Here is an 18494-nt window from a genome sequence, read left to right on the forward strand (position 1 = left end):
GGCGGTGCCTGGCAGAGTTTGGGATGTGGAAGTTGGTTTGACGGCCGCGTGTCTGCAGCTCCCGAAACTTTAGGTGACCACTTCATTATACCCGTGGGCATTTGGGGTTTGCCTGAGCAGTTTGCTATGCCCAGACACTTGTGTCACATGGGCCATTAGAGGCTGATTCAGTGACCTCATTATGTGCAAACTCAGCAAAGCACAGGCCAGCTGCTGGGGTCGGGAGTGCCTGTGGCCTTGAGTCCAGTAGACCCGTCGCTGAGGAACCCGGGTCCCCAGCATCTGACCCAGTTCTCCCCGACCAGTCCCCCAGCCCTGGTGCCTCCCATGTTCTTTCTGGGGCTGGTTCTTCTTACCTGACTCAGCAGAAACAGTGGAGCTGGGTCTTTGGATCAGAGGCTTAACCTGAGGGCCCCTTTGACTTTGTTGCTTCAGCAGCAGTCAGCCAAGAAAAAAAAAAAAAAAAAAAAAAAAAAAAAAAAAAAAAATATATATATATATATATATATATATATATATTAAGGGACTTATAGGATGAGCCTGGGACTGGCTATTGGATTCTAGGATTCCAGAACAACATGGGAGGAAGGCACTGGGTTTAGCATGGATTTTTTTTTGTTTTCCCAACTTTTCATGTTTTTACAACTATTGCTACTCTACTCTATTCCATGGAGGGGATAGAGTATTCACTCCCCTTTGTATTCACCTTAGGACTTGGGTATACTGGCCTTCTATTTTCCATCAGTCCTTCAGAGGATTCTTTTGATGAGTATTCAGTGAGACATAATAGGGGAGTTAGTCAACAACAGGGTTGGCCAGTGGCAGGCACTCAGCACATGGTAATTTCCTTCCAATCCCAGCAATGCCCACTGCTCCTGTATGGTTAATTTATCCCCAGGATTCTGAGCACTGGTGTGGGCATGCTTTCAACAGAATAATACGGATATTGGACACATAGATGTTATTCCTAGCAAACAGGAGGTGACTAAGGAGAATGCTGTCCATTTTCAGGGGCTTAGTCTGGATGGCAGCTTGGCTGGACTTTGAGTTATGGCTAACAGGACAGTGAGTGATGTGCAATAGAACGGTGACATATTGCAAAGTACCTGAAGAGCCAGGACAATGAATTTGACTTTCATCTTCGGGGGGGGGCACTGAAGGATTTTTAAGTCAGAAAGTAGCATAGATTTTAGCTTAATCTATGTATTCAAGAGGAATGATTCTTAAACATTAGTATGCATCATGAAGGCAAATTCAAACTCTAATTGCTGGATCCCACCTCCAGAGTTTCTGATTCAGTAGTTCTGGGATGAAGTCTGAAAATTTGCATTTTTATCAGGTTTCCAGGTGATATTGATGCCACTGGTCCAGGGACTATGCTTTGAAAAGCACGTGTGTGGAGGATGGGCCAGAGGTGGGTAGGCCTGCAGGCACCGAGCTGGTTAGGAGTCTGGTACAATGAGCTGTAAGATGATGTGAGTCTGATTTAAAGCAGGAGCTGAGGCTCTAGAAAGAAAGAGAGCACAGAAGAGAAGAGTCAGCAAGATTTCCTGGCCCAGTGGGATGAATGGGAAAGGTTGGCGAACCTTCCAAGGGTTTTCTAACTGGGAACCTGAAAGAATGATGGTGCTTCGCAGGGAAAGACCACAGAGCAGAGGGCCAGGATGGAGGACAGGCGTTTGGTGCGTGGTTCAAAATGGTCCCGGGTATAGTGAGGACCTGCAGTGGCTTCCTACCTGGGGCCTTGAGTGTGTCAGTGGCTGCAATAGCTACATTTCTGTTTTTTCGAAACAAAGTGAAAATGAATCAATATCAAGGAGCAGATGCTGTTGGACTAAAAGAAAAAAATGAAGCAGCACTTAGAAAATTACCCTGGGAGCAATGAGGACACAGGTATGCCAAAAGGCTATATGGATTTAATGCCTTTTCTTATCAAAGCTGTCTCTGAATGTCTTAATGAAAGTGATGAGCATGGATCTGACAACTCTTTACGAAAAGATATGACCTTCTTGGAATCTGATTGTGATGAACAGCTGCTTATTACTGTGTCATTTAATCAACCAGTTACGCTTTGTTCAATGAAATTTCAAGGGCCAGATAATGGTCAGGGTCCTAAGTATGTAAACATTTTTATCAGTCTATCCTGTGGATTTTGGAGAAACAGAAAGAAGTGAACCAGCTCAAGCTCTGGAACTAACAGAAGATGATATTGAAGAAGATGGCATTGTCCCACTTTGTTATGTTAAGTTTCAGAATGTTAACAGTACAACTGTTATTTATTCAGTCCAATCAAGGTGAAGAAGAAACAAGGAGAATTTCATACTTCACTTTTATTGATACTCCAGTCCAGGCAATAAATATGAATGACTTCAAACGAGTAGTTGGCAAAAAAGGGAAAAGCCAGTAAGGTACAGAAGACACTGGAAGACCATATTGCAGTCAGATCCACAGCTCCTGGATAATTGCTTGATTCTTGCCAGAAACTGTCAATGTTCCATTCATTGCCATTACCAATAAATTGTTGCTTTTGTTCAGATGGTTTAAAAAAAAAAAAAATTCAAGAGGGGACCACAGGGCTAGAGCGAGTCTAGGAGGGGAGGACATGGAGCCCTGGAGCACATTTAAGGGGCGCCTGGGTGGCTCAGTGGTTTAAGCCTCTGCCTTCGGCTCAGGTCATAATCTCAGGGTCCTGGGATCGAGCCCCACATCGGGCTCTCTACTCAGCGGGGACCCTGCTTCTCCCCCTCTCTCTCTGCCTGCCTTCTGCCTACTTGTGATCTCTGTCTATCAAATAAATAAATAAAAATCTTTATAAAAAAAATTTAAGGAGGCATCACTCAGGGTTGTGCAAGCTTTTCCTGACCCCAAATCTGAGCCCCAATTAAAATTTATGCCTCAGCTATCTCAGTGGACTTGCCTTAACCCCCCTTTGGTGAAGCTATTGCTGTTGCTTCAAGCTCTTGCTTCAAGAGCTTTCAGGTCCCCTGAAAGGGACCTCGTGGGGTCAGCAAGTGGAAGGGAGGGCTGTGGACCCCACTGTATATTGAATCCCATAGGTCCATATGGGAAGCAGGTCATGTGCCTCAGTTGTCTTATCATCGGAGGTACCTGTACGTGTACACCTCTTCATGACTTGTACGGATCCAGATTTTGTGTCCATGGGACCATTGAATAGAACTGGTCACAGGGGCCACAGATAACTGGAAAGCCTTACAAATCTACAGTGCCTTTTGCGGATGATGTGGAGGCAATTCTAAGGCGGTAGCAATGCCTGGTATTCCCTCACTGGCTGAGCTTGTGCACAGAGCCAGCTGTTCTGTGGAAGGGCAAAGATAGAGCCTTGGAACATCTTTCTTGAGCATACTTTTAAATATACTTTGTTGTTGTTGTCTGTTTGTTTTTGTTTCTGTTTTGTTTTAAGGACTTAATCTATGGAGCTCCATCAGGCAACCAAAGCAATCCAAGTTTAATCTCTAAGCATTCATGTCCCAAGTTCAGATTTTTCTTGCATCTTCTCAGCTGGTGCATTCCCCAACTTCTGAATTTCTAAAAATACCCAGCGTGGTTCCCTCTACAAAACACCAGCACCCTGCCAGCTGTTAAATAAATAAACTCAAAACAAAAATGCTGTAGTTGTGAAATAAGATATATTTAATTAAATAAAAAAGGAAAAGCAAGTGCTATTACAAGAACATAAAACTGTAAGGCATAAGATAAAAACTAAATTACTACAAGGCGGCTCGATCCAATCTAATCCTTAAAGATAAAGATGAAACCAGAAAATTGCATGTATTGAGAAATCAACATAAGCCCTGAGCAAATATTAACTAGAGATCTATAAACTGGTTGATAATAAACAGTTCTATGAACATTAGGATTAGGAAGGGAATGGAAATGGAGCCATACTGGGGTATGGGGGACTCAAGCACATCTCTCCATCCTGCTCACAGCAAGCTTTTGTGCAAGGATCCTGTTCAGGTGGCTTTTCCATTAGCCAATTTCAGTAAATCTGAGAGGAAAAAAAATCAAGTGGCGTAGAGGTACCTGGGCAAATTTCTCTCCATCATCTTTTGAAAGACACAGAGATGCATGTGATCTCATCTTACCAGGTTATAAAATGGAGCTTGCAGATAAAATGTTTGCCTTTTACTGTGGGTTTCTAACTTAGCTATTGACATGATTTTAACAGTGTGTTTAAGCATGAAGAATGGTCCAATTACATGTTAAGTAGCCTTTTTTTATAGTTCTAATAAAGGTTCATTTAGGCATTTATACTGACAACTCAGTTCTTTGGAAGGGCATTTTTCAAGTTGCCTGCTAAAAGAAAACATTTCCTGGCAAAAACAAAACAAAACAAAACAAAACAAACCCCCCAAAACCCAAAACCAGCAGTAGCAGCAATGGCCTTGGCCTGCTATTAGCTCCAGAATGTTGCTACTGTTTCTGGAGACGCCATTTTCAGAGAGGCCGGTTCTTCTGTTGGAGAAGCCAGCAGTGGCAGCTGAAAAAATCAAGCTCATTCACAGGTGAAGATGCCCTCTTTGTCACAGTCTCAGGCTCTGGGATAAAGACGCTCTTTTGAGAGCATTCATGCATTTCACACCCCACATGGGGAGCTTCAGAATACAATCTGAATGGGAAAGGCTCCGGAGAGTAAGGGGGCTGGCTCTGCCAGGCAGGGAACACGGTCCTCCACCAGATCAAGGTGCAGGGACAGCCGGCTCTCTGAGGGAACCGGAAGGCCCTGTGGGGACAGAGTTAGTGTTCTCAGGCCCCTGGGGATGTAAGTGACCTGGGGCCTCTTAAAACACAGCTCTGTGTGTGTGTGTGTGTGTGTGTGTGTGTGTGTTTCTCCTCTAGTGAGACTCCAACAAAAGTGTTCCTGACAGAAAAAGAGCTATCTATGTGCTTTTCGCTCTGGAAAAAGTCTCCAAGCCTCCTAGAGTCAGGATCATTAACTTGTTGTGAATCATCTTGGGGTCTCAGTCTCGCTGCTAGATTTTCGAAGAAAGGGGCTGTATTCCTCTGCTCAGGCTGCCATAGCCACGTACCACACACTGAGTGGCTTCAACTACATAAATGATTTTTTTTTCTTCACTATTCTGGAGGCTGGAAGCCCGAGATCAAGGTGTCTGAGACCTCTCTCCGTAAGCATGTAGACAGCCATCTCCTCCGTGCGCCTTCCCATGGTCTTCCCTTTGTGTGTGTCTGTGACCAGATTTCCTCCTGCGAGGACACCAGTCATAGTAGATTAGGGCCCACTTTAATGATCTCGTTTTAATGTAATTGCCTTTTTAAAAATTCTATCTCCAAATAGATTCACATTCTGAGGTACTTGGGATAAGGGCATCAACACATAAATTTTGGAGGGACACGGTTCAGTCCATTACATGGCTGCATCTTTATCCTCTTTGTGAATCTGGGGAGTACAAGCACTTTGATTTCTGACCCTTTCTTCAGAGGATTATATGCTTAATACTTGATAGGGGAGGGAACCCACAATAAGCCTCATCTGTTCCCCCATTCTGTTAATGGAGACCAGGAGACAAGCTCCATGCCTAAGAATTTCTGTTGTAAGGTAAGGAAAACTTTACTTTCAAAGTATTTGCAACTATGGTTCTCAGTCATGCCTGGGCCTCCTCTCCAGAGCTGCTCATTGAATTGACCTGGGTTAGGTTCAGACATAGATGGCTTTTCAAAGCACCCTCCCCCCCCGCCCTCCCCTCCCCGCCAAAGTGATTCTACCATGTAGCTGGGATTGATAAGCCAATGTTCTCAGAGCCTCTGAGTACATGAATGTGACCCTCAGGGCCACCTGATTTTGTTTTATCAGTCATTACTGATGCATTGGTGGACCCCTGCATGTGGTCTGGAAGTGGACAGAAGACCAGTAGCTATTCTGTGTAATAACGTGCAGGGATTTTCATGGTGCTCAGGAAAAAAACCCTTTATAGATGATGTAGTCTTTAGAAAAATGTTTCTCTTCCGATGGTAGTTTCAGGCTGTGCTAAATCCTGTATCTGAGAATTATTGTATATATTTGGGAAGAGGGTGTGTGTTTGTGTGTGTGTGTGTGTGTGTGTGCATGCACGCGCGCTTGTGTACGATTGAGAATATCGCAAGAACCACAAGGTACTGCAGCTTCCTCTGGGTCCCCATGAAGTGAACATGGAGAGTCTTTTCCCCGGAATTACTTGCTAAAAGTGCCCATAGGGTTTTTCTAGATTGAATATGCCAGATTCTGGAAAGAACAGTGTCTCCAGACTTGCCCTGGTGAGCAGAAGGGAAATGAAAGCTAAAGCCAACCTTTGGGGTGAAGTGTGGAGAGGGTCAAAAGCTGGAGGGCTGAGGCTGTCTTTCAGAAGACAGGGTGGGCTGACCTGACACCGGGATGCTAGGCTAGGAGCTGGGGTGCGCTCGTGAGAGCATCTCCTGCAAAGACCTTATGATTTCTCTTGAATTTTAGGAAAACCGTATTGTATCTCATTTAAATTGTACCACCACTACATTGTCGTTCCGCTCAGTAGCCGAAACACCTTTGGCAGAATCCTTCCATCCTCTCAGCTCACTGTGGATGTCCGCGGTGCAGCGGGTTTTAATGGGCAGGAACAGGCAGGTCTTTTCAAAACTGCTAATGTCTGGGCTCCAGCTAGATCAGTTTCATCCATCTGGAGGTGGGGCCCGTGCAGCCAGAGTAGAGAACCCAAGAAAGAGAGAGTGATGGTGGTCTAAAGCTCCAGAGATTGAAGGGCTAAGCCCCAAGGCAGCTCAGCGGGAAGCATGAGAAAGAGCAGGTGAGAAAAGCCTGTGTCTCTGGCATACCAGGTAAAGGGAGCTGTGACGTGTTGGTGGGAGTGACATCTGGACCGCTGTTGTACCTTTAGAACCTGGTGAGGAGCTCAGTGTGTAGGCAGAGGTGATCTGTGCTGTCCTCCTCTGTGTTCTTGTGTTAGGTGCTTCTCAGGAATACTGGCACATCCGTCACAATGCTGAATAAGTACGATGAAGCAGAAGTAGACGCACAGCAGGGTGTTAAAGCTGCTCTTATGTCACCTGCAGGCGTCCTCTTTCAACTGCCCTACTCCACTGTTGAGACCAATAGGGACTGCTTGGCTACAGTCCTTCACTTCGCATAAGCAAATATTTATTGAATATTAATTATGTGTCCAGTGCATGGACTTCTGGGAAGCTTCCAGTTGAGTTGTCAGGATAAAGTATGTCTATATAAAAATATAAATTTCTGCATGAGCCTAATGCTTTAGGAACAGTCTATGGCAATACTAGGCAAGCACTTAGAGGAAGGGTTCCTCCTTCGGGCCCGGAAAGAGGCTGGGTTCATAGAAAGTTGTTGATGGAGATGCTTGTATGTCTGGGTGAAGGGGAACGATCTCTAGGTAGAGGTAACCACACGGAGGGGCAGACATATGCATATGATGGGGCGTCAGGAGAGAGCAGTGATCTCTAAGTCTGGCTGCAGGGTTTGCAATGGGGAAGATGTAGGAGACACTTCAGATAAAACAGGGCCCTTTGCAGGTACTGGCTGGGAATGCAGAAGCATGGACTGAGTGGTGGGTGGGGGGATGTTGATTACCTTGCTCCCTGGTCCTGCTCCGCTGCACTGCCCCTCTATAGCGGTTTGGCCATTAAGACAGGGAAACTCTGAGAAGCTGCTAAAGACCAATCTCTCGGATCTGATGAACACTAAGCAGACAGAGGTGGGTATGGGGCCATTGAGTAGAAATCAAGGGGAAGAGGCAATTGTTTTATTTTAGTAATAAAAGAATGAAAAAGTAGATTAGATGTGGATGATTTCATGCTAGACTCAAAGGCTCCTTAAAATCTCCCTGTCTTTTCAACTGCCTCTTATTAAGACTCTATGGCCATACTCCTAACCTACTTTAGAAGTCCTATTTTCCAAGTCATTAATTGTTTTCTTGCATTCTTAGAGATCCTCAAGTTTCTTCTAATCCCTCCCAAATCCTGAGCATTTCAGAAGTAACCAGGAGAGTCTTAGAGTGTCCTAGAGATGCTGAAAAATCTCCAAATACTTCATCTGATAGAGGGGCTTTTTTGTCATTTGTTCCTGCATATAATTCATTTAAACGATGTGTGTGTGAGTGCTGACCCCTCCCTACCATGTGTAGGGGACAGGAACTGACTGATCAGAAAACAAATTAAACTCTGAAACTCACTTTGCAGAAGAGGAGTAGGCTATACAGGAATTTCTATTAAGTACGTTGTAAAATCAGATATGTATTAGTAGGAAAAAATGTCACTCTGGTTTATATAGGATGTAATCCTACCAAACTGACAAGCTTTTAAAAAATCACCCCTTAAAGGAAAAATAATGGTGACACAAAATCACATCAGTAAGGCCCTGTTATTCATAGTAAGTCACAAAATGTAAGCAAAAATTAAAATTCTAAACCAGAATGTTTTGGCCAGAATTAGGATGAGGTAGGGGCTTTCATAGGAATCATCTGGTATGATTGTTTTCTGAGTGATAACTTGGTATCCAAGGGCAGTTCTTTTTCTTGTGACTTTAACTTGCCAGCCTCCTGCCCCAAGGACCCTGGGGGGCTGTTAGAAGAGACTTGGGACAGAGGGAAGCAGCCCCTGGGACCAGAACCCCCTGTGCAGGCGCCAAGCTAGTGGGATGAGGGTCAGTGGGCTCCAAGCCCATGCCTGTGCAAAACTCCCGCACCCCTGACATGACTTCCTTTATCTGATGTCCTTCCTGAGCCTCACTGGGAGCTGACAGGACATCACAGGGTGTCTGTGTCACCTGAAGATGAGGAACCAGAACATCACAGGGTGTCTGTGTCACCTGGTGAAGATGAGGAACCAGAACAGAGGGGAGCAGAAGGAGACCTATCGTCTAAGTTTGGGTGTACAGAGAAGGCACAGTTGTGATTATAAGTGACTGGATTTCTGTAAAGCAGTGGGGTGGGAAGCAGTGAAATTTTCTAGTGAAGGAGCAGGGGCCCTCTGAGGGACAGAGGACAGGGAAGTCAGTACCTTCTAGGGTCACCTAGTGCCAAGCACTGAAAGACTTCTTGCTCTGGGGGGTGTGGTCAGCCTTGGCAATGAGCAGCAGTTTCTCACCTTGATGAGGCAGGCAAGGGCTCCCTGATGTGAATTCCAGGGTCTGGGGTGGAGGAGTGTGAGCCCGCCTGGGGGGATGGGCTGGGCCTCGGGCTGTGACCTTCCTGATACAGGAAAAGGGCCGGTGGCAGGCAGAGCGGCAGGTGTAGGCTTTGGTAACAGGAGAGTCTCCTTTGGACCTTCTGTCTTCTGCCCAGTGTGCCACACTTGGCTCAGGCTCTTTGCCTCCGCTGGGTGCCTGGGGGGAGGGTGTGTGTGTGTCTGTGTATAGGGTGGGCAGGGCCTGGACTTAGCGGGCAGATGTGGGAGTCTCCAGAAACCAGCCCACTCTTTATCCATTTTCAGTATAAGGGAGGCAAATTAGGGAGACTGAACCCTTTGGTGCTTTCACTTTCCTTCTGACTCTGCCCTGGGCTGGAGGCATGGGGAAGGCATCAACATGAGCAGTAAGAGCGAAAGGGTTGAAGTGCACTCGTTCTCTGGGGCAGCCCTAACGAAGTAGCGCAGACTGGGCAGCTGAAATGACAGGAATTTTCCCTCTTCCTGCTCTGATCAAGGTGTTGACAGGCTTGGTTCCTTCTGACGGCAGTGGGGGTGGGAGTCTGTTCTTTGACTCTGTCCTAGCTTCCAGTGGGTTGCTGGCAACCTCTGGCCTTCCTTGGCTTGTGGACACTTCACCCCATCTCTGACTTCCCTTGCACATGGCGTTCTCCTGGTGTTTCTGTCTGTCTCTGTGTCCACAGTTCCCCATTTTATAAGGGGGAATTCCCATTTCCATACCCATACTGGATTGGAGCCACCCAATGACCTCATCTTCCTTGATCATCTGCAAAGACCCTAATTCCGAAGAAGATCACATTTATAAGTGCCAGGGGTTAGAACTCCAACATCTTTTGTGGGGACAGAATTCAACTCATAATGGTGGGCAAGTGTGCTCCTGGGCTGTAAGATAAATGGGGACTAATATGAGTTTCTGGAACAGGCAGCAGCCCTGCAAGGTGTGAGCTTGGTGGGTCATTCAGTACTTGGCATTTTTAGCCAGCAGATGAGGGTTTCCAGAGAGCTGCTTCCCAGAGTTGGTGTGAGGGTGATAATGATCTAAGGTCCTCTTGGTTTTTGAGGAGGAGGAAGCCGTCATTGTTTCTGGCTGTAATGTGCCATCCATCCATTCTCTTACTAAAGATGCTGGTGATATTATTAGGTCACTTGTTTTCTCAGCTGTGAAATGGGTTGAATAAATAATGTGTTAATTTGGCATGTAATCCTACAGTGTGACAGTTACAAAAATAGCCATGTGTGGTTATGGGGGGCGGGCAGGGGGTTAAGATCCACAAGGGACAATAGCTCCCAGGCATGTGGTTAGGCTGGAGGAAGAGGGAGTGGCACAGGGAGCGGCTGCTGCAGAGAGAGCCGCAGACATCCTGTGGCACAGCCCGGAGACAGAAGATGTTCTAAAGTTTTGTCTGCAGTGTGTTCTAAATGATGTTAACAATCCAATTCCGAAAAATTCTGATGCTGTGGGTGTTTTCCCCGTAACAAGCAAATCTCTGACACCAGCCAGGGGTCCTCTAATCCAGCTTAATTCTAACACTGTCCACTTGGAGGTAGCATCAGGTCCCAGAGGTTAAGGGCTCAGTCCTATAAGTCTGGCCCCTAGTCCTCGATCAGATGCCAATTTTAAGTCTGGGTTGTTATCTGTGCTTCTGACTTTCTTGGGTTTAATTAATTTGCTAGAGTGGCTCATAGAACTCAGAGAATCATTTTACTTACTTGACCACATTTCATAATGAAAGGATATAGCTCAGGAGCAGCCAGAAGGAAGAGATGCACAGGGCAATGTGCACCACTCTCCCCAAATCTCTGCGTCTTCACCAACCTGGGAGCTCTTCGAACCAGCCTGTATTTGTGCAATTTTATGGAGGCTTCATTATACAGGCAAAATTGATCATAGCTCCGTTACTATTATTTCTCCTTTTTCAGGAGAATGGACAATGGGGCTGAAAATCGCAGGTTTCCAGTCATGGGTTGGTCTGCCTGGTGACCAGCCCTGATCCAGAAGCCCACCCAGAGTTGCCTTATTAGAACCAAAAACACTCCTAATCACCCAGGGAATTATAAGGGTTTTAGAAGCTCTGTGCCAGGGACAAGTTGCCCACAGACCCATGTATTTTCTATTATCTCACATATGCTATTTTATAGACACTAGCCACAGTACACCTCAGGGTCCCAATCTTTTTTTTTAAATTAATTAATTTATTTTCAGCATAACAGTATTCATTATTTTTTCACCACACCCAGTGCTCCATGCAATCCGTGCCCTCTACAATACCCACCACCTGGTACCCCAACCTCCCACCCCCCCGCCACTTCAAACCCCCTCAGATTGTTTTTCAGAGTCCATAGTACCCCAATGTTTATAGCAGCAATGGCCATGGTCGCCAAACTATGGAAAGAACCAAATGCCCTTCAACGGACGAATGGATAAGGAAAATGTGGTCCATATACACTATGGAGTATGATGCCTCCATCAGAAAGGATGAATACCCAACTTTTATAGCAACATGGATGGGACTGGAAGAGATTATGCGAATGAAATAAGTCAAGCAGATAGAGTCAATTATCATATGGTTTCACTTATTTGTGGAGCATAACAAATAGCATGGAGGACATGGGGAGCATGAGAGATCATGGTCCCAATCTTATCTTTGGGTCACATTAACTGTGACCTCTGAGATCTGTCCCAGAATGGGAGACCAATGACTGGCTTTTGGAAAGCTCCATATTAGCTCTGCTACTGGTTTTGGATTCCTCCCTTTTGATAGCTGCTACTTATAAATATATGCTCGCCTCTAGCGTTCTAGCCTAAGTCAAGGGAGCCATTCCTTGAAAGCAACAGAGGATGACCAGCCTTTCCACCATGATCTGGATGGTTGAACCATCCCAGATGTTCTGATTGGTGGCCCCCAGCGCTGCACTCAGCCTCCCCTGCACTGGTGGCCTCCTCAGTGGGCCAGGGTTTCATTTGTGCACCTACACGTTAACCACAGTGTTTCATCTTTTACTCTCAGGATCTCTCCCCAGAACCCCTCTCTGATTCTGATTCTTGGTCTTCCCATCCACCTCATCATTCCTAGACTGACTGATTTATTACTTAAAGGCTGTAAGCCCACACCTTTCACTGCAGCCTGAAAGGGGAGGCAGTTGGTTAACAAAGAAAGCTATGGCTGGTGATTTTTCTTTTTCTCCCTGCTCAGTTCCGAAGCTGAAAAAAATCATGGCATACTTCAAACTTGAGCAGTGGCTGTGAATGTATTCACTCTTGAATTCATCTGTGAGGTTATTATATGCAGCTTTGATGTTACAGCAAGACTACCTGGGTCGTTTTGTTCCAATTACTCAGTGCAGAGGAGGACTTCATGCCGCACGAAGGCGCCCCACTTTGATGTTTTGTCGAGGCTGCCCTTCTTGGGGCTGAGGACTCGGGAGAGATGCTGGGCCACTGGGGCCACGCCCATGTGGCGGGGTCCCAACCTGGAGCCCAGTAGCTGGGTGCTCTCCTCACCGCGAGCCACTGTCTGGCCTTGAGGAGCTGCGGGGGGAGAAGCTGTAGTGTGGGCCGATCAAGCACATTTGCCATTGCATCACAGAGGATCTGGAAATAACCTCATTTTCCTCAATTAGGAAGATGGAGATTGTAATGGCTGTACTTTGCTCTCCTCAGACGTCTTTCATCTCTGCATTGCAAAGTGCTCTGAAAGCATGATTAACGAAGCTTCCCAACTCGTCAGCCGGCCAGGCGCCCTACTGCCTGCTTCTCTGTCCAGGCTATCTGGTTGAGGCCAGCTTGCTGGGGGAGCTTAGGGTGAAGGGAGATCCTGTGGACTCCAGCAGAGGGCAAGGATGGTTGCTGGAGACTCCGTGGGGCGGGGGTGGGAGGAGGAAGAGGCGGCATGGGGGCTGGGAGGCAGGAGCCTCAGAGCTAGCCCTGGCTAGCTGTCCCACTGGCCTACCATCAGGGTGCGGACCCGGGAGCACCATGCTACCCACACCCTTCCAGGTCTCAGTGTCAGCTGCAGCTCCCAGAGCTGTCCTCATCATCTATGTCCTCCATAGAGGACTGCTACCCTGTCTCGCGAGCACAGGCTCCCACACTCATCCTTGACATAGACCACTTGGGCATGTTGTCTCCGGGTTCTAGAATTCGGCTTCTCTTCCATGCCTTGCCTTCAGCGTGCCTTCTCCCACCCTTACCTCTTTCCTCTGCCTTTCCTCCAAACACAAAGACGGGCTCCTTTTGTACTTCTGCCGCGCCGGATTGCTCTCGCCTACCCATTCAGGTCGGATCTCTCCTCTAAGACCCTCCAGCTCCTGCAGAGCCTCGGACTCTCTGCTCAGGCCTCACCTGTCCGCCCAGCTGACTGCGATTTTCAAACTTTTGTCACCTGCTTCTGGATTTTCTGTCTGTTCACCGCTCATTGCTACGGATATTCCTACCTGCCTGTTGTGGTAATTCCTGTGCCCTTCCTAACCAGCTGCCATCGTATACCATGGACTGAGAACCAAACTCCTGGGGCTGTTGAATCAGAGGTGTGACAGGAAGGCTGAGGCTTCCACATTTCTGCATGGGAGGTGGTGCCTCTGATCTGTGTGCTCAGCTCACCTGGGCTCCAGAGGGCTGAGGTGGTAGGATGCTGGAGCTCTGGATGCCGGGGGCATAAGGGAAGTGCACAGACAGGTTGCACACAGAGGAGGTGCCAGAGAACTGAGGGCAGTGAAAGGTCCATTCCCTTCTTATTTATTTGACAGAGATCACAAGTAGGCAGAGAGGCAGGCAGAGAGAGAGGAGGAAGCAGGCTCCCCGCAGAGCAGAGAGCTCAATGTGGGGCTCTATCCCAGGATGCTGAGATCATGACCTGAGTCAAAGGCAGAGACTTAACCCACTGAGCCACCCAGGCGCCCCTAGACCTGTTCTTTTTTTTGTTGTTGTTGTTGCTAATATATGCTTCCAGTAGTGCATTTTGAACCAGAAATTGTGATGCTAGACAAACCAGGTTTTCCACTGGTATTTTGGAAATCCCAGGAGTTTCACAGGTGAAATATGTCTTAGAGGATGACATCTCAGTTGGAAGATGCTTATTCTTGACCTAGACGTTGTGCCCTGCCTTCTGGCTCTCCCTGGGAGGGCTCATGAGTTCTTGCACTCATATTTTGGGAGCTAAGGTGTGGTGCTCCCCCTGGATGCCCCACTTGTGGGGTGCTCTGACTGGCCACAAAAGCAGTTTTGGGGAGAAGCTCTGTGTCGTTGTAGAGGCTTTCAAGAATAAAAAGCCCAGTAAAAGTTAATTCTGTCTCTTTTCTGGAACAAACAAAAAGAAAACTGCTGAAGTGGAAAATGCAGAATGGGAAATACAGGATAGCCATGAGGTTGGAGTTTTAAAAACAGGAAAAAATTCCTTTGAGAATGCCACATGTTTGCACTAGGCACAGACTCGGGTCTTATGGGCCTTTCTAGTGAGCTGCTTCGAGTGGTCCCCTTGTGGTGAGCTTCCTTCGTCTGGCCTCATTGCCGGTGTTCCCTTCATTCTGGTGCACCCCCCACCCCCACCCAACTTGCTCACAGACAGGGTCACTGAGGCCACCAACCACAGGTTGGGTCCTGGGGAATCCACTCCAAATGCAAGCAGCGGCAGGGCCCCTCCTGTGGCTCTCCCGGCCCCAGAGGACAAGTCTCAGCTATGCACTCAAGTGTCTCTGCTACTGGGCCTCCTTTGCTGCCACCAGCCTTGAACAAGGTCCCCAAGGGCAGCTGTCCAGGTGCCATCTGTGGAACTTGACTGCATCCTGACTCCTGAGTTCTGCCATTGCAGCCTGCCTGCTTCTCCAGTTCTGTCCGGCTCAGTGGCTGTCCAGCTGCCCTTTGACCAGTGACCAAAGCCTTGTCACCTGGCTCACCATTGCGGATGTCCTTGGGCTGCAGAGAGGCCCAGCCGTGGCGTCGTGTGTGGGGAGCAGACAGCTCTCTGGAGAGGACCGATGCTGGGAGACATTGGAGGGGCTGCCCTGTTGAACCAGCAGCGTACAGGGAAGGGGTGGAGAGAGGGAGACAGGAGGGACCAACAGCCCTCCTGAGGGCTGGCTTCCAGCTCCCATGTGGAGATGATTGTGAGAGGGTCTTTTTTGAATGCTGAAGTCACGGAAGGTGAGCGTGACTTTTCTTCATCAGCTCTTTAGCATACTTGCCACTGTCATTTGTGCCTTGTGGAGTCTATCTGCAGTGGCTTGTCATTTCATAGGTACCCTGGATGCTCACTCATGCCGTCAGAGCGATCCTGTTGGCAGAAATGGTCAGCTTGTCTCCAAGGGTATGAGCTCCCCACGAGAGCATGGCACTGTCGCTGGGATTGGCTGACCCAGGGGGCTGTTTCCACCAGCGCCCCTGCCTTTAGGTGGCACTCCACAATGGCCCCACGATGAGCTGCTGCAAATAGGAATGTGAGTGGAACCCATGAGTGTCATGTCTGAGCCAAAGCATTGAAAAGTCTTTGCACGAGTCAGCAGAGGGGAGAAGCCTGTGAGGACATGGAGCGGGCAGAGCCCTGAGCTCGAAGGAGCCAGGAGCCCCACGTGAGCAAGGGACAGGTGCCTGGTGGGAACATCCAGACCTGGGCTGGGATGTGCGTGGAGAATACCTGTTCACTGTGTGAAGCCCCAGGGGACTCATGGGCATTTAGTGCTTCACTAGTACAACAACTAGTACTGCTCCAACTAACACACATTGGTTTCGACAACCCAAAGCCTTTTCGGTCCTAGCTGAGCATTAAGTGTCAGTCCTTGTTTCTTCTCCCTCCTCTCTGCCTTTAGGAGCAGTGGCCGCTAAGTGGCAAGGTTTGCAGAGGGAGTGATACGAGAGGACAAACAGAGTAATAGGTGGGTTAGGGTTGTTATTGAAGGAATTTCTTCTCTGGGTCCTGGGAGAAATTTTTTTTTTTTTTTTTTTTTTTTAGCGATTCTGGGTCTCTGGAATTATGAAAGTAATGGAGTCATGAATATAATTACCTCTATTCTGTAATTACCCGGCAAATATCATATGAATACATCGGGGGTTTGAGTCAGCAGATCTGGCAGCTGCAGAGTTTGATTATGATGATTTAGCTGTTGGGAAATGCCAGGGATTAATTTCGGTCATCAGTGTAGGAACAACAAGGAGAAATGGCCCCAAATTAGGAAAGGACAAATGCAGGCTATGTGGTAAGAACACTTGGGGATTGGAGGTCAGTTGGACAGAGTCCCCCTCCCCCCGTAAAGGCCCCCCCACTCCGGTGCTGGTCCTGCAGGATGGGAATGTATGCCACTGTCCCTAGGTCACTGCCCTGCAAGACTCACATGTGTGATTGCAGAAGGTAACAGATGTGTTTGTCTGAGCTCGCCGGCTCTCTCAGCAGGTTTCCCATCCACTGTGGCCACAGGCTCCTGTAAGGGGGAGCAGGCACAGCCACCCCCATTCATAGGTGACAGGATGAGCCCCGAAGGAGGGGATCCCTCAGGGCAGCACAGTAGTGAGAGCCCAGGTCCCCCGTGTCCTTTCTCTTCTCTGGTACTGGCTTTGGTGAGGAACGTACCTCTAGTTACGTTTTTTCCCCAGTGGAAAAATGTGGTTTCTTTTATGATTGCTTTTTCAAATGGTTTTCGGGAGAATTATATGAAGAAAATGTGGGTATACCTTTCATGTAGACCAGACCCTGCTGTCTGAGGAAAGAGGTAGAGAAGACGCTCTGGAAGCTCCAGGACCCCTAACAGAGGCCAAGGACCCCCGTGGTCTTAACTTAGTTGTGCAGCTGAGTTATGTTGTGTGTCCCTTCCTAATTTAGGGCCATTTTTCTTTGTTGTTCCTGCACAGGTGACCAAAATGAATCCCTGGTATTTCCCAATGGATAAATCATTATACTCTGCAGTTTGATTTTACTTAGGGGTTTCCTGGCCTCTGCTCTGGACGGCACCCAGTCACCAGCACTGGAACGGAGACAGCGGTGGTACCTGGGCAACACCGGTACTGCCCTGAGTGTTCTCCATTAGCTTGAATTGCACTTTACTCCTTTTATTTTGGGACACAGTGCTCACTACTCAGTGTCCTAGGAAGTCCCCAGAGGCTGTGATTCAGCTCTAAATCTAACTACCTGGGAAAAGGACTTTGGAGGAGGGATAGTCAGGGCTGTTTGGAGTTAGGTCTGCAGTGCAAGGGTGTTCTGGGCACAGTGGTGTGCAAAATGGAATCTGTCTGGGCCTAGACCTATTCTCTGCTCCAGGTTTGAAGACATTGGAGTGATTTCTTATCTTTTCCAATGGAATAATCAAGACTTGCTTTACTTACTAAAGCCTGACAGGCTAGCTGCTGGTGTGAGGGTAGGGAGGTTAAGCAAGGTGGAGGCAGGGGGATGGTGACTCAAGGCTCCTTATTCATGGCCACAAGTAATGCCAGCACCCAGAGTGAAGCTTCTCTGGGCAGCAGTGCTGTCTACTTTCTGAGTCTGTGGAACTGTCTCTACCAGATGTCATTCCAATCTCATGTGTACCTTGCCAACACACATAAAGCTGTCACATATCTCTGCCCTAAGCACAGGATCACCACAAAGTCTAACCTCTGATTTGGTCACTACTTTAAATGGGAACATTCCTGAAGATCTGAATTCGGATCTAAATACTGCTTTTGATTGAACGTCCAGGCTATCTTCGTGATGCTGACTTGGACTCTAACAATAACTCTATAACTCTTAATGTTGACCCTAAATCAGATCTCAGCAGCTTCCAATATATGAACTAATCATAAGGTCTAAGCGGAAGTCCAGCCCCAACTGAAACCTAGACACCAAGCGTCATTTGAAACATGATTTTTTATCCTAACCTATAGCCTAACCCTGACCCTCACCGTGATGCAGACATTAACCATAGGTAAATTTTACCACTGTAGATTCAAACTCTAATTTTAACCCAGGCTTAAACCTCACCCAACCAAGAAATGTTTCAAAGGTCTGACTCTTCTGAGCTGGAATATGATGCTCTCGTCCACCATCTGTAGGGGAGGAAATTTTCCTTTCACCCTCTTATATTCTCCAGCTGAGGCTGAAATACAAAACAAAAGAAAAATAACACAAACAAACAAATGAAAAACCTGACAACAGGCCTGCTAACAGGATTGTTCCTGTTAAATTTAAAGAGAAGTGACAAAGCAAAGGAAAGGGACTTCGAGCTCCTGGTGTAAATTGTAGGAAGGCAAATACGTTGGGAAAGTAGCAGTGGATAAGGCTGAGTTGATAAGTTTCGTTTGTGAGGACTCTTTCTCAGTGCCATCTCCTCTCTGGTGATAAGGCCATTAGTCCCCTCCTGGCACAGGA

General features: G+C 47.5%; 1 pseudogene; it reads left to right on the forward strand.

The window, feature by feature from the left end:
- The first annotated feature begins 1696 nt into the window (after positions 1–1696).
- LOC122915493 lies at positions 1697–2407 on the forward strand (annotated as a pseudogene).
- The last annotated feature ends 16087 nt before the right edge of the window (positions 2408–18494 follow it).

Source organism: Neovison vison, chromosome 8, assembly GCF_020171115.1.
Source record: "Neovison vison isolate M4711 chromosome 8, ASM_NN_V1, whole genome shotgun sequence".
NCBI lineage: Eukaryota > Metazoa > Chordata > Mammalia > Carnivora > Mustelidae > Neogale > Neogale vison.